The sequence below is a fragment of the Oryctolagus cuniculus genome, chromosome 4, assembly GCF_964237555.1.
Source record: "Oryctolagus cuniculus chromosome 4, mOryCun1.1, whole genome shotgun sequence".
In the NCBI taxonomy this organism is placed as follows: domain Eukaryota; kingdom Metazoa; phylum Chordata; class Mammalia; order Lagomorpha; family Leporidae; genus Oryctolagus; species Oryctolagus cuniculus.
This window is the reverse complement of record NC_091435.1, coordinates 40,053,266-40,069,675: the sequence shown is the minus strand read 5'-3', so window position 1 is coordinate 40,069,675 and position 16,410 is coordinate 40,053,266.

The following is a 16,410-nucleotide window of genomic DNA, read 5'->3' as shown; positions in this document are numbered from 1 at the left end:
TAAAAAAAAAAAAAAAAAAAGAGCTGATTACATGTACCACAATTTAAGTATTATTCTAAATACTAGTTAATTGCCTCTGTGCCTACAACATTTAGATCCACATTTCCCCCAATTTTGTGGTTCCTGCTATGTAGTACGTCTTGTAAAACCAGTCAGAGATGGCATTGATAAATGATCATTTTGGTAAGCACCTACTTTTGGCTATTTTTCATTGCCAGTCATTTTTCTTTTTACTTTTTTTTTTTTTTTTTTTTTTTGACAGGCAGAGTGGACAGTGAGAGGGAGAGAGACAGAGAGAAAGGTCTTCCTTTGCCATTGGTTCACCCTCCAATGGCCGCCGCAGACAGCGCGCTGCGGCTGGTGCATCGCGCTGATCTGAAGCCAGGAGCCAGGTGCTTCTCCTGGTCTCCCATGCGGGTGCAGGGCCCCATGACTTGGGCCATCCTCCACTGCACTCCCTGGCCACAGCAGAGAGCTGGCCTGGAAGAGGGGCAACCGGGACAGATTCCGGCGCCCCGACCGGGACTAGAACCTGATGTGCCAGCGCCGCAAGGCAGAGGATTAGCATATTGAGCCTGCGGCGCCGGCTGCCAGTCATTTTTCTAGCAGAATACTAACATGATATAATTACACAGTACATATTCTTCACAAATATCTCTCAATAAAAACAAAATAGGACAATAATTTTTAATCACATCATGTTCACCTGAGATGCTTTATCTCAAGGATTGGTAAATTTCAGTGTCACACAATCCCCACTTTGCTGCCTGCAATGCACAGTGTGACTTACTCAGTGTCTCTGTTTTCTTGTTTATCCTGGGAGGTGGTTGGGTATGGTTGGACTGCTCAATAGCTTCACCAAATGTAACAGTGTTTTTTATATTTGTTTCTCTTTAAAAGAATGCATCCATACTTCTCACGACTGTATATTTTCACTATACTCATGGCTGTTTTTTCTTTCCTCTCTGACATCACGCTTGAGAATTATATTAATCATTCCAGAAAGTCTCATGACATATCAAGAAGACCTATGAAGTCTTGGTTGACTGGTAATGTTTTCAAGCAGTCTTTTTTTCCTTTTTTAAATCATGCAATGGAGCATAATTTCTTATTTGTTACTCTATTTAAGGAGCTCAGCACTAATGAGATAAACCCGATCTGGGAGCACTGAGCATGATTCCCTCAGCGGGCAATACACAACATCCCTCCATCTTAGTGCTGCCCCTCTCATTTCAATGTTATTTTCAGCTTGTTAAATGCCACATTTCCTGAATTGTGTGTTTCACACAATGGCAACGATGACCAATAGACGGACACTGTTCCACATTATCTGGGGAGCAAAATATTATTCTCTGTACTTCTCATTTAGAGAAAGCGGAAGTCACAAAACAATATGAGAGGGAGTAAATGCCAGACAGCTATCGTTCCGCCTCCATTTATGATGCCCACCTGTGTCTCCTCAGCCACAGTAGGAATTCACGTGGTTTACCAGCTGCTTACAGTGGGTGAAGGTCCGTGGAACAGCAAAGCAGAAGCTGCTCTAAGCTGATTCCTCCCCGGGCAACAGCCTCTGGATGCTTCTGTCTCAGGACATTCATAGGAACGAAAACTACCACGAAGAAAAGGGAATCTGAGAAACAAAGCAGAAATTTAAAAATCTTAACAGTCTGTGAACAGCATGGGCTGTACACATACTGAGCTAATCTTTGACAAAGTATATTTTTCCTACTGAAAGTTAAAATAAAAAATCCTTCAACAATTCTTGGGCATTAATTGCAGACTCCAGAATATTTCTACTTCCACACCTTTCCCTATGTCCTCGGTCAAACAAGATTACTCTGATGTAGTTTCTAGTGTACATGGCTTTTCTACCCTAACATGTCATACCTGGAATGTCTAATTCCTCCTTTTCAGTAGCCCTGAACCACAGCAGAGATCAGTAGACAGCCATACTGAAAAGCTGCAAAAAGGAAGTTTATATCATTCCAGAAAAGGGAAGTGATTTCATTATGCTTGTATAAACTCTTTTTTTCTTTTTTTGAAAATTTTATTTATTTTCACTTTACCTGAAAGGTAGTAAGTGGCAACAAGGACGCAACTGCTGGAGCCATCACCGACTGCCTGCCGAGGTGCTCATTAACAGGAAGTGGGATAAAGAGAGGAGCAGGGAATACAACCCAAGTCCTCTGATATGGAAAGAGACTTTCCCAAACAGTGACTTAACCACTATGCCAAATGCCCAAACTGGAAATGATTTTTCAAAGTTTTTGTCACAAAATTTGTCTTTAACATCATTCATCATTTTGTTGTAATTTTTAGTAGAAGCTGATATCTTCAAAATCTCTGCTCTTCTAAAGTTCAGGATTTTCAAAGCAGTTGCTGTTATCTTTCTACTATGATGGTGACTGACCTTATGTTTGCCTTGATAGGCTTTCAGTTAGGTTAGGTAAAATGGTAATAATGTATCTGTACCAGGTTGGGTATATGTAAATGGATTCACAGGTAGGTCATTGTTTTTTTTTTTTTTTATTTTTTTTATTTTTAAGTTCAAAATAGTTTAAACATGGATCATTAGTCAATAAAAGGAATGCCAGGTTTACATATCAATTATAAGCTATAGCTGTGGAATTCTCATAGACTATACATAAGTAACTGATTTAAACTTTAGTAAATGCAAAATGGGTTATTTGTTGCATATTCAAGTGAGTTGAAAGCATTTTTCATCATAAAGCATAAAAATGATCCAGGCCAGCATTGAGTTCTAACAGGTTAAACCTCGTCTGTAATGCCAGCATCACATATGGGCTCCAGCTGAGTCCTGGCTGCTCCACTGCTGACCCTGCTCCCTGCTGATGTGCCTGGGAAAGCAGTGGGAGATGGCCCAAGTCCGTGGGCCCCTGCACCCATCAGGGAGACCAGGAAGAAGCTCCTGGCTCCTGACTCCTAGCTTCAGTCTGGCCCAGCCCTGGCCTTTGCAGCCATCTGGGAAGTTGGCCAGCAGATAGATGATCCCTCTCTCTCTCTCTGTAGCTCTGCCTTACATATAATTAAAATAAACCTTAAAAGAAAAGATCGCTGGAAAAATCATGATTTACTATTGTACCATCCAAGTCCTTACTTACATAATTTTAAATAATACCAATGTACATTTTTAAGATAGTAGTGACCTATAAATTTCATTTTCAAAAAGTATATTTATTTTTATTTTGCTAATTGGTCCTTCTAATCAGTTTTGCTAATCTGTTTTTTCATTTTATATCAATGTGATTATATGCTGGAGAAACTATTTCTCTAATTGGATTTTCTAAGTAATACACTGCTTGTAGCTATTACCTACCTACAATAACTGATAGCTATTACCTACATTTCTAATTTAATTTTAAATAAAATGGTTAGTTCATATTCAAATTGGCAAAAATATTAATTTGATTTTAGACTGTTAAGGAATGAATTATAAAATTAAAATAAAATTAAAATTTTATTTACCAGAAAATTTAAGAGAAAATATTTATGGAGAGTCATTTATGATAAAACACATTGTTTATGTTCATTAAGCAATTAAAATTTTACAATATGGTGAATTGATGCATTTGCATACCTTTAATAAACAGATAAAGGGAGTGGAATCCATGGAAGAAGTGAAGGATGCTCTTTTCTCTCCATGACTCAGTTTTTCTATCTGTAAAATTTGCATTGTATGGATAGAACACTAGTTTTTTTTTTTTTAAGATTTAAATGCTTTAGAATATCTGTGTTTAGGGTCTGCTTAATTAGTTTTGAATCATCACTATCAAACATATATGGAATATTTTCCTCATCTCAAAAAATATTTAATTGTTTTCATTATAAATTGTACATAATTTTTCTGAGATTATTTCAGGGGTACAACTCACTGTAGGAAGCAATAGAAAAACACAGGCTGGAACTCACACAAATTCATTGGAGCTGACAGACCCAGGTCTAAACCTAAGTGCTGTGCTTCAGTTCTGAGAAATAGGAATATATAAAAGCACACAAGCAAACTGATCAAAAAAGTTGGTGATATTTACCAAGTTCAAAAATTACAAAAGAAAATTTGCTCTCTGCCTTTTCTTCTGTTTTTCTCTTCACATCATTCCTATTTTCGGTGGTCTACAGCCTCAGCTCCTAGTGTACTGTGTTTGATTGTATTTGCCCTTCCTCATCAGGTTCTACTTTAATAGAAAGAAAAGTGGCTAAACTTATAATATCTGCTCCAGTCTGGCCACTGCTTCCTCAGTTTCAGTAGAGAGTTTATTAAGTATTTATAGAGTAGAAATTACATAATTTTGGGATGAACACACACACACATACACACAAAGAGAGAGAGAAAGACAGAGAGAGAGAGAGAGAGAGAGAGAGAGAGAACAGAGAGGGAGAGAGAGCCAGAGAGCCAAACAGGATTTCATAGACTGAGATGATCATGAATTGTTAGCAAAAATTTTAAAGAATTTTTTTCTTTTTTTTAATATTTTTACTTATTTGAAAATCAGAGGTACAGAGAGTGAGAGAAAGGGAGGGAGGAAGAGAGCCTCTGTCTCCTGCTTTACTCCCCAGATGGCTGCAGTTGCCAGGGGTGCGCCACGTAGAAGTCAAGAGCCAGGAGTTTCATCTTGGTCAGTCAAGTGGGCGCAGGGCCCAAGCACTTGGGCCATTTTGCACTGCTTTTCCCAGCAGGGAGTTGATCAAAACTGGAGCAGCCAGGACATGACCCAGTGCCCATATGTGATGCTGGCATCGCAGGCGTTAAGTATAACTGCCATGCCACAATGCCGGCCCCTCAGGAACTTATTTTTTTTCATGAAGACTATGCTGTGTGTACTTTTATCCCAGAATTTCCATTTAGAATTTAATTACAATTCATTTTTTTGTTTTTATAAGAATATTTATGGGTCATAAATTAGCGCTATAATTTAATTTAATGATATAATTAACTATGTGTTTTGTGCTGTGATTTAATTAGTGGTTATATCTTGTGGAAAAATTAACCTATATATATTTATATATATATACATATTCACACATATAAACAGAGCTATTGCAAATATTTTTTTACAATGAACACTTGACAAAATATATTTCAAAGTTATATATAAGAAAGAAAAAAAAGAAAGCTTTCAAACAAACAATTAAGTATATTGTTCCTCACGGTGGAAAAACTGCAAAGTGAAGTTCTATCTGTCTCTACACAAACCATCTACAACATAAGCATTTACAAATCAGAAGGAAAACATATCTATACAAATAGTTAACAGAACAGAAAAACAGCTTTCCAATGGACCAAGTGAAGATACTGTGTTAACTGTAAACGTAATAGTGCAACAGAATTTTTTAAAATGTAAGCAATTCAAGAGGCAATATGATAAGCAATGGCTAAAATACACATATGCAAATGAAAGAGATTACAAATCAGCACCACTTTGAAATTGAGGCTCAGAGTACAAAACAATGTGCCACTTCAAGATTTCCATACTTCAAAACAAATTCACACATCAGTTATAGATGTAATATTATTTATATGCAAAAAGATCTCTAATGCCTAAAATCTATCATAAAAGTGCAAATAATTCTGATACAAAATTACCCACCTGTGATTTTAAGTTTTTTTTTTTTTTTTTATTTAGTAAATACAAATTTCCAAAGTACAGTTTATGGATTACATTGGCTTCCCCCCCATAATTTCCCTCCCACTCACACCCCTCCCATCTCCCACTCCCTCTCCCATTCCATTCACATCAAGATTCGTTTTCAATTATCTTTATATACAGAAGATCGATTTAGTATATATTAAGTAAAGATTTCATCAGTTTGCACCCACACAGAAACACAAAGTGTAAAATACTGTTTGAGTACTAGTTATAGCATTACTTCACATTGGACAACACATTAAGGACAGAGGTCCTACATGGGGAGTAAGTGCACAGTGACTCCTGTTTTTGACTTAACAATGTGACACTCTTGTTTATAGCGTCAGAAATCTCCCTAGGCTCTAGTCATGAGTTGCCAAGGCTATGAAAGCCTTTTCAGTTCGCCGATTTCGATCTTATTCCAACAGGGTCACAGTCAAAGTGGAAGTTCTCTCCTCCCTTCAGAGAAAGGTACCTCCTTCTTTGATGATCGATGGCCCTGTTCTTTCCACTGAAATCTCACTCGCAGAGATCTTTCATTTAGGTTTTTTTTTTTTTTTTTTTTTTTTTTTTCTTTTTCAGAGTGTCTTGGCTTTCCATGCCTAAAATACTCTCATGGGCTCTTCAGCCTGCCACAGTAATCTTGAAAATTTGATTTTTAATTTTTATTTATTTATTTTCATTCTATTTTAAGCCAAAGAGAGAGAGAAAGAGATAGAGAGCTCTCCTATTTATTGGCTCATTCCTCAAATGCCCACAACTGCATAGAAGAGCCAGATTCAAGCATGAACCAAGAATGAAATCCAGGTCTTCCACTTCGATGTCAAGTAGCCAACTGCCATTACCTGCAGACTCCTAGAAGGAGCATAAACTGAAATGTGGAATTGGGAGAGAGCGAGGACTTGAACACAGGCAATCTGATACGGGAGTCTAAAACTCTATGCCAAATGCCTTCACCTAGGTCATTTTATTAAAGGTAGTATACCTTTGACCTTATATATTTCAAGTTTTCTTGTTACATTTGATTGTCTCCTATGTGACCCACCTAGATCCCAAATGGAACTGTATTATTATATTTACATTCTTATTAAGTTGAGAACCAGTGAATCACACTGTGGTTGGATGTGATTGATTTCCTGCTGCCAACCAGAAAACTGCAGGGATTTTCATTTTCTGAAATTGCTTTAATGTTTGGCTTTCATGTTGTCATTTTATCCTCTGTTGAGACATTCCTCATGCAAAGGAATATTAATGACAAACACTATTATGATTCCACTAAATACATATAGTAGTCAAATTGACAAAAGCAGAAAGCAGATTGGAGGTTTCCAGGGACCACATGGAGAATCTACTGAGCAAGTATTGCTGGTGGGTTTGGAGTTTCAATCTGGAATGATCTAGAAGGTCTAGCAGGGCAGGTGTTTGTCCTAGAGTTTAGCACGTCCACATGCACATCAGAGTGCCTTGGTTCAATGTCAGTTCTACTCCTGATTCCAGGTTCCTGCTAATGCACAGTCTGAGAAACAGCAGTGAAGGCTCGGGTAGTTGGGTTCCTGACACCCAGTGGCTGACATGGATTGAGGTGCCAGCTTCCAGAATTGGTCCCCAACTGTTGTGGCCATCTGAGGGAGTGAACCAGCAGATGGTAATGCTCTCTCTTTCTCCCCATCTGTCTCTGCCTCTCCAATAATTTTTTTAAAAAGTTCTGGAGATGCATATTTTTGATGGTTGCCCAATAATATGAATATAGTTAATACCACTAAACTGTATACTTAAAAATGATTAAACAATAAGTTTTATGGTATGTAAATTCTTATCATGTCAACTTTCTTAATATTTTCTTGTTAACTTTTTATTGAAAAACTATGAATGTGATAGGTAAGTCACGCAATGAGTCACTCTGGTAGCTTTTCTTGACCCAACTACTTCCTATTTCCAACTTAGCATTACTATATGAACTGTGCTTCTGTCTTCCTCTTCAGCCAAAGGGCATGCCTCATTTATGCTAATTGTGCTTGCAAAATGAATGTTTAAAAATAGAAAGGCCATTGCATGCCCAAATTCACTTAAAAAGCAAATTTCCATTTTATAGTAAATATAGAATCTGAGTCAGAAGGAAGTCCTGGGTAAAGATTGCATTGTCCCCTGAACCTCTGACTTTCCATCATGTATTAAAACTAGTAAAGGCATTAGATACATGTCGGGGACCACGCAGCATGTGGCCTCTTAGTGAAAAACTACTGAGGCAGGACTAGACAGCCCAGGCCAGATAGTACTGATAACGCAACCTTGTGTGATCTTGTGCCTTAAGACCTTGTAACCTTTCCCCTACTTGCACAAGCATTGCAGCTACAAGATAAGCTCCCCCTCCTTCCCCTGCCCGACACCCTGCCTTTATGATATATAAGAGTGTGATTGAAAATAAAAATTGCAACTTGATCAGGACCCTTGTCTTGCTGCCATCTTTGTGTCTCCTGTCCCTTTCATTTCTCCTTCTAGGTGCTTGGCCCTAGTTGACGTCCCGCGGGATGGGACAGGTACATTGGATTTTTAGGATAATAATTTTAGGGGGTTGTCAAAAGTTATGTTATGGAACTTGGTCAGTGGGAAGGCTGAGGTATGACATTTGTATACATTTACTTCTTTCCCTACATGCTTAGAAGAAAAACACTTATTATCTTTATAGAGATACACTTCATTTAAGGTGTGATCTTCACAATTCTAGACTTTCAGTAGGAATACAGTCACATTCTTATATTTTAATCTACTAATAAAAACGTTTGACTTTCAAAAATAAAGGGGATTCTGTATACCCTAATAATTTATGTGAATCAGGCACATGTAGCCATTTTTCAACAAATAACCTGAAATTATATCATTGTAAAAATTAAAAGAAAAGAAAAATAAGAAAGGAAGGAGGAGGGAGGGTGAGAACATAAAGGAGGGTTGAGTAGGAAGTATCATTATGCTCGTAAATGTGTATATATAAAATACATGAAATTTGTTCAGCTAATATAAATAAAAAATTAAAAACTAAAAACTGTAACTTCCACACATCGCTGCTGCTCTCACTAATATTCACTAATGTTCCAAATAAGAAGTATTTTCTAACATTAATCTTTACTTATGTATTTGTTCTATGTTTGCGTTCCTTTAAGAAACTGTTCCAATAAATTAATCCATAACCAAATTGAAAAGCATACTAATAAACTACATGCAATCTGCTATACTTTACTGCTAATATTTTAACTCTTGAATAGGCTAGTTAGTTATTTATCCTGATTTTGGAATGTTTTCATGCAGAGGAGTTAATCTTCTAATAGAAAGTTAAGGTTAAAACCTCTTGCCTGTTCAAGCTGAGAACTATAGCAGACCTCAAAGTTGGGTAGCAGCAGGTCTTGCTTCTCACTCTGAATTTCCCTTTTAAGGAACGCTAACAGGAATATTCTTTTGTAAGTATAATCATCACCCACTACACATGCAAACTACAAGTGTGCCATATTTACCACTCTGAGTGGATAAGAATACTTTGGGTGCCACAAAACAACTCACCTTCCCATACGAGGAATGAATCAGATTCAGTGTATAGAGATTATCCTATTTTTGTTCCACTATCATTTAAGTCTAAGGCCATCACATAGCCAACCTGTCATTTTTATGTAGGAAATCCTCAGTGATAAGGTAATGGAGTTTGACAACCCATTTACCACCCTGGTTTCTATCACTCATTCTACTGGATGCTTTATCTTTGTTATGGTGATATATAAGTAATTGCCTCATTCCTGAAAATTCTGTGTGATAATCTTGCAGATATTGGACAAAAATCCAAAAATGAGATTCCAAGTACTAACAACTTGCCTTCTCAGTGATTTTCAGAATTATCCCCTATAAAGTTTGTTACTGACTTTATATGAAGATGCAAACTAATACATGAGATCTTCACAAAATTGGAAGACAGCACATCCAGCACCTTTGCAGTTCTGTATTTTAATGAAATCACACTTATAATAAATATAAATAATATTTAGCAAAATAATCAGCAGGTTTGAAAAGGACAGAAAATATTCAATTCATCCTTATCACCATCAGTTCCAAATATTAAATTTGTGTGTTAATAAAGACAATAACTTCCAAAGTTTATTTACTTGCTTTATTATAAAGATTTCATCTATGTATTATTATGTATACAAAGTATTATTTCTATGACATACACTTAAAATGGGTTACTCTTTATACCATATTATTACAGATATGTTTACATACTCATCTAAATAGTTCATTCAATGTTAAATCTGTATCCAAGTAAAACTTGCAATGTGTGTTGCTATAACTAGAAATTTACTACCTTTACCAATTGTATTTTATCCACTTGCATACTGATCATATAACTGATACTAGATCATGAATCTCTGGTTCAGTTGTATGATTGTGAACCCAGAATATTTTTATTATTTGTAATCAAAATAATTGGACCAAAATTTCTTTTGCCTAAGTTAACTGATAATTTAGGATAATTGAATGTGAAAACAAAAAACTAAATCTCATTGTTAATATAACTTGTAAATCAACTGAGAAAAAAAATTCTCACCTCTCAAGAGGGTTTGAGTTCATCTGATTTGTTTTAGGGATTGGGGCTTCTAATAAAGTTTCACTATGATGGGAAAGAAAACATCCCTACTAAAATTCAATTTTAGATGATTAAGATATTTATATTTTCTAATTATATGTTTAAAATATTTTTTACTGTGCCTTGAAAATAATTTTACCACAAAACTGAAGGATTGGTGTGGTACAGCTGGTTAAGCTGTCTCTTGCGACATCCACACTGCATACTGGAGAGTGCCTAGATGCAGTTCCAGCTACCCTGCACCTCAGACACAATTTCCTGCAATGCATCTGGAGGGCAGAGGATGGATTAATCAAGTATTTGGACCCTTACCCTCCGTGTCCCATACCCAGATGAAGTTCCTGGATCCTGGCTTTGGCCTGGCCTAGTCCTACCTGTAGTGGAATTTGGGAAGTGAACAAGTGGGTGGGAGACCTCTCTGTGTCTTTCTCCCCCTCTCTCTGTAACTATGCTTTAAAAATAAATAAATAAATAAATATTTTCAAAAATAGGATTGCTATATCTTACAGTTCTCATAGAAACATTAACGTCTTCCTTCAGAATTTCCCACTACCTGATAAATCTGGCTCCGGTCTCCATGTTTACAATGTAAAACTCATTTGTCTTTTTTTTTTAAATCACATCTCCATTATCCCAGCCATTATTTATTGGGAAGAAATAGAAATCAAGATATGCCAGTCAGATTATCTTTCCATATAACCAATAACTGGGATTATACCACTTGATGATCAAGAAATTAGAAGGTAAATAGTAACCTGGAATGTAGTTATACTGGAAAAGAGAGGAAAGTAATAGATGATTTCTGATGGTGGGATGGTGGAGAGATGGAAAAAGTAAATGGGTGCAAAGTTGCTAGCTCATAGCTCCTAGAGAAGAAATTCATTCTTCTTTGTGGCCAGCAACTTTTGAGTTTATATTTTAACTACCATGAAAAAACTGAGTCTATTTATTGCTTTATAATAATTTAATACTGCTCCAATTCTACTTCTAACGATGGCTGGGTTACAATCTTTGCAATTCATGGTTTATTTGGTTACTTCTTTATTAACTCTCCTTGTCTATGAAGGAACTATTCTTTCACTTGAGGATTTTTTGTCCTACCCAAAGTAATGCAAAATTAAGAACTACTGCCATGTTGCCCTGGAATGGAAAAGGAAGCTTATGGGGCTGGTAATGTGGTATAGCAGGTTAAGTTTTTGCTTGCTGAGCCAGTATCCCACATGCATGCTGGTTCAAGTTCTGGCTGCTCCAATTCCAATCCAGCCTACTACTAATGCCGGTGGAAGATGGTCCAAACACTTGGGCCCTGCATCCATGTGGGAGACTGGAAGGGAACTCCTAAACTCCTTGTTCCTGGCTTCAGATTGGCTCAGCTCTGGCCATTACGACCAACTGTCAAGTGAACCAGTGGATGCAAGACCCCTCTCTCTGTCTATAACTCCACCTCTCAAATAAATAAATAAATCATAAAAGAAAGAGAGAAAGAAAGAAAGAAAGAAAGAAAGAAAGAAAGAAAGAAAGAACAAAGCCCATGATTCTCACTCAGTCAGTTTCCTGGGGATTTCAGCTGTGGGATTTTCATCTCATCTGCTCAGGAAACTCCTCTGACATAGTTGTGCATTCTTTCCAGCTCTGTAGTTTCTGGGTTAAAATTTTGTTCTGGCTTTTGGCTGTTTGTCATCAACAGTTTTTTTTTTTTACTTTCCTTATACTAGAATCTGACCTTTGTAAATCCACAACACTTTAGCTTTCAAAACTATTGACTGTGCTATGATTTTCAAGATGTTATTTGACACTTTTTACTCAATAGTATCAGTCTTCTCTTGAAAGAGGTGCTTATAAGAATCTATGATTGCTGCCTGGATCATTGGTGTGATGGCAGAGTAGAGAGACGATAAAAGGAATGGGGAATAAACCTCAAATATTACCTCAAGAATTCTTTTGCTAATATGACCACTAAAAATTTACTAACCATTATGTGCAAATCAGGATACACAATAGTATCTATTAATACATGTTAATTTAAAGCATACACTAAGATTTAAAGAATGCATGTATCAGTTCAAAAGGGAGTTGATGAGTTTAGTTCTGAGATTGGAAATAGATACAAGGATACTTAAAAAAGTTTGTGAAAATGAAATAAAAATTTGAAAATTCATGCATAGTTTTTTGATGATATAACCTTTATATCATTTATAACCCTTTATAACCTTTTTGAATAAACTTAGTATGCATTTATTTCAAAATTTTAAAACTGAAATAAAGTTGTCTTTTTATTCTATTATACATGAACTTTTGAAGTTGCCTCATATTTTGTCTTTAAAAAAGTAAATTAACAGATACAAGATCATCATCATTATATCATCATCATAAAAATAATAATAATAAAGCTGAATGAAGTAGAGGTAAAATGTAGTATGGTACCTTTCCTAGTAATAAACTACTTTTTGAGTGTTATTTACTTATTTTCACTTAATTTAAAGACAAAGTGAGAGAGACAGAGACAGAGAGAAAAAGACTTTCCATCCCGATTCACACCCCAAATGCCCACTACAACCAGGACTGGGCCAGGCAAAACCAGGATCCCCCCAACTCCATCCGTGCTCTCAGGGACACAAGTTCTTCAGCCACCACTTGCTGCAGCCCAGGGCTCACATTAGCAGGAAGTTGAATTACAAATGGAGCAGGGATTCAAACCCTGGCACTCTGGCACTCGATAGGGGATAATGTGTCCCAAGTGGCATCCCTCTTTCTTTTAAAAAAGCATCAGATTTATTTCTAAAAAGGTTATGCAATGGCAGATGACTTTAATCTATGGATCGGTATTCCTTTCAAGTCATTTGATATCTGTAAATTTAATTTCTAGGCTATATGTGTTCAGATTTTTATTTTACTCTTAATTCAAATAAAGTAAAGCATTCTGAATACACACACAAAAGTGAGCAGAGTACAACAAATGCTCACAATCATTTTTAAAACATAACTTCCTGTAAGATGAGTTATTTGGACCAACTGCTTCCCAAATCCCTTCCAACTTTAACAGTTTGTTAATGAGTGACATTAACATGATCTTTGATTAACTAGTAGATAATCATAAAATAGATGAAAATGTTATTCACTTAAATTTTAATCTCCTTAAATGTTTTGATTTCAATGCATTCGGTGTTATAGAATAAACTAAAAATCATTTTACAAAGAACACGTGAGAATGAACATGGAGAGAAATGGCATTGGCAGTGTAGAGAAGAGAGAACTGAGAGTGACAATGTTGTTCTGTTGGTATTCTTTAATATCCTTAACATGCCACCTGCTGTTCAAGAACAAATAAACCATTGCCTTTATCTTTAGGCAAAGTCTTCATTTCAAAAGTCCCTTTGAAGCCCTGTTACTTGTTCTCTATCATCCCAGCAAAAATACGCATTTAGACTAGAACAGAAATTATTAGAAAGAGATTATCTCAACATACCAGTGTATTCAAAATGGGGGGAGGGGTGAAAACAAGTGTATTGTGCATCCATGGTTACCTGTCTGGGGGCTATTACCACTGAGGCAGCTCTGAGAATTTTGTGAGCCTCAAAGAACTCTGCAAAGGCTGTTTTTTACACAAACACAGCAGTATTTCATTAAAGTCTTCAACTTTTTAAAAATTTTCTTATTTAGAAATATGCTTTCTTGCACTAGTAAATAAATAAATAAGAAAAACAATGATATCTGTGTATATCGGAAATCATATTTTCTAATTTATTCTGGCTTTTAGTCACAAAATATTTAAAACTTTTGTAAAGCTTTAATTTCTTCTCACTACCCACCTGTTGAATATTGGAATAGTAAGATGCACACCAGAGGAATTGGATTATAGTGAAATGAGCAACCATACTCTATAGTCCAGGATAATAGAACACTGTATTGAGTTGCTGAAATTTTATTCACATATTTATATACACAAGAAATGCCTCAGGAATGAATCAGAAAATGCCTTTGTTAAGTGCGTGCAATATTTATCCACAATCATTAAATAAGAAGCCGCTGTCCATTTATTCGTCACTCAAGTTATCATTGCTGTATTTGTCTCATTTGTTGTTAGAAATCTCCTATACTTTTTTTTTTATCTTTTATTTAATGAATATAAATTTCCAAAGTACGACTCATGGGTTAAGAAATCTCCTATACTTCTATCATTAACTTTTGTTAATGTCTTCCAGATTAGTGATTTTAACAACACAAAAATTAGAACACAAAAATATTGGATTCTTTTATGTTAAAATTACACAACAGAAAAACCCATAACCAGTAAAAATGTACTAATGTTGCCTTACAAAGGATTTATATATATAGATAAATACACATGTAACATAAATTAAGTGTAGTATCTTTTAAATACTTAATATAATATATTTGATACAAATATGTAAAACCTTTATAAAACTTCAGTATGTTTTTCAATGTTTATGATTTTGTCAATCACTAGTATTTAATATAAATAATATGCGGCTGGTGCTGCAGCTCACTTGGTTAATCCTCCGCCTGCAGCACCGGCACCCCAGGTTCTAGCCCTGGTTGGGGCGCCGGATTCTGTCCTGGTTGCTCTTCTTCCAGTCCAGCTCTCTGCTGTGGCCAGGGAAAGCAGTGGAGGATGGCCCAAGTGCTTGGGCCCTGCACCTGCATGGTAGACCAGGAGGAAGCACCTGGCTCCTGGCTTTTGATCTGCTCAGCGCAACGGCTGTAGTGGCCATTTTGGGGGTGAACCAATAGAAGGAAGACCTTTCTCTCTGTCTCTCTCTCCCTCACTGTCTAACTCTTCCTTTAAAAAAATATATAAATTATAAGTCATATATATTTGTATATATAAATGAATTTTACATGAATATGTTTTAATATGAAAATTAACTGTTATTAACTTTCTGCCATTACTTTATTTGTTCAATGGACTTAAAAATCTTTTGTAATACCTTATTAATTATGCTTTCCACTCTTAATAAAACAAAATAACATATTTAAGGTCACCGAGCATGTAAAGACATTGAGAGCAAAATGATAATTTCTATACAACAAAATGAAGCCAGCAGGTCTACTACACATCGATAGCAATTCTCCATTGTCATTAGTATAAGAAGTCTACTATTTCTTTTTTTAAAAAGATTTATTTATTTATTTGAAAGAGTTACACAGAAAGGAAAGGCAGAGAGAGAGAGTGAGAGAGAGAGAGAAAGAGATGTCTTCCATCCGATGGTTCACTGAGAGAAGAGAGACAGAGAGAGGTCTTCCAAGGTCTTCCATCTGCTGGTTCACTCCCCAGTTGGCCGCAAGGGTCACAGCTGCACCTATCGGAAGCCAGGAGCCAGAGCTTCCTCTGGGTGTCCCACATGGCTGCAGGAACCCAAGGACTTATGCATCTTCTACTGCTTTCCCAGGCCATAACGGAGAGCTAGATCAGAAGTGGAGCAGCCAGGTATTGAACCAGTGTCCATATGGGATGCCGGCACCCCAGGCCAGGGCATTAACCTGCTGTGCCACAGCCCTGGCCCCAGAAGTCCACTATTTCTTAAACTCGGTAGTTCGGTTATTGTGAGAAAACATGTGAATGTAAAAATTACTAAGTTCAAATATTATGTTGCCAGAAACCCATCAACAGTATACATCTACAAAAAGTGTTAAAAGGAGATAAAATTTTACTACAAATTTTTATTTTACTTTTATCTCTAATATCATTGTAGTGAAGCTACATTTTGTTCACTTCAGTAGCTATATCTGTGCTTATAAATAGAATGTAACTTAAATCATTTTTGTAAATGCTAAAATATTAAACTGGTATTTTCATATGAAAACAAGCAATGGTGTTTAGGGCTTCTGAAATAATCTCAAACTGCCCCATCTTCTCCTGTGGGTAAGCACATAAATGGTATTGCTCTTTTCTGGGATGGCTCAAGCTACCTCTGCAATTTTCAAAGTGTGCCATATCAATTTACAGGTAATAGAGAAGACTTTCAATTTTTTAAATTAAAGCCATTTATACAGAATATCAATCTGTCCCCCTACCAAGGTTATTTGTTACATTCTTGCTAGTATTGGAAAACAATAGTTTTACTCTTTTATATTTATTTTGATCCCACTGAGCTACCTGTTTGAAGAATAATGCTT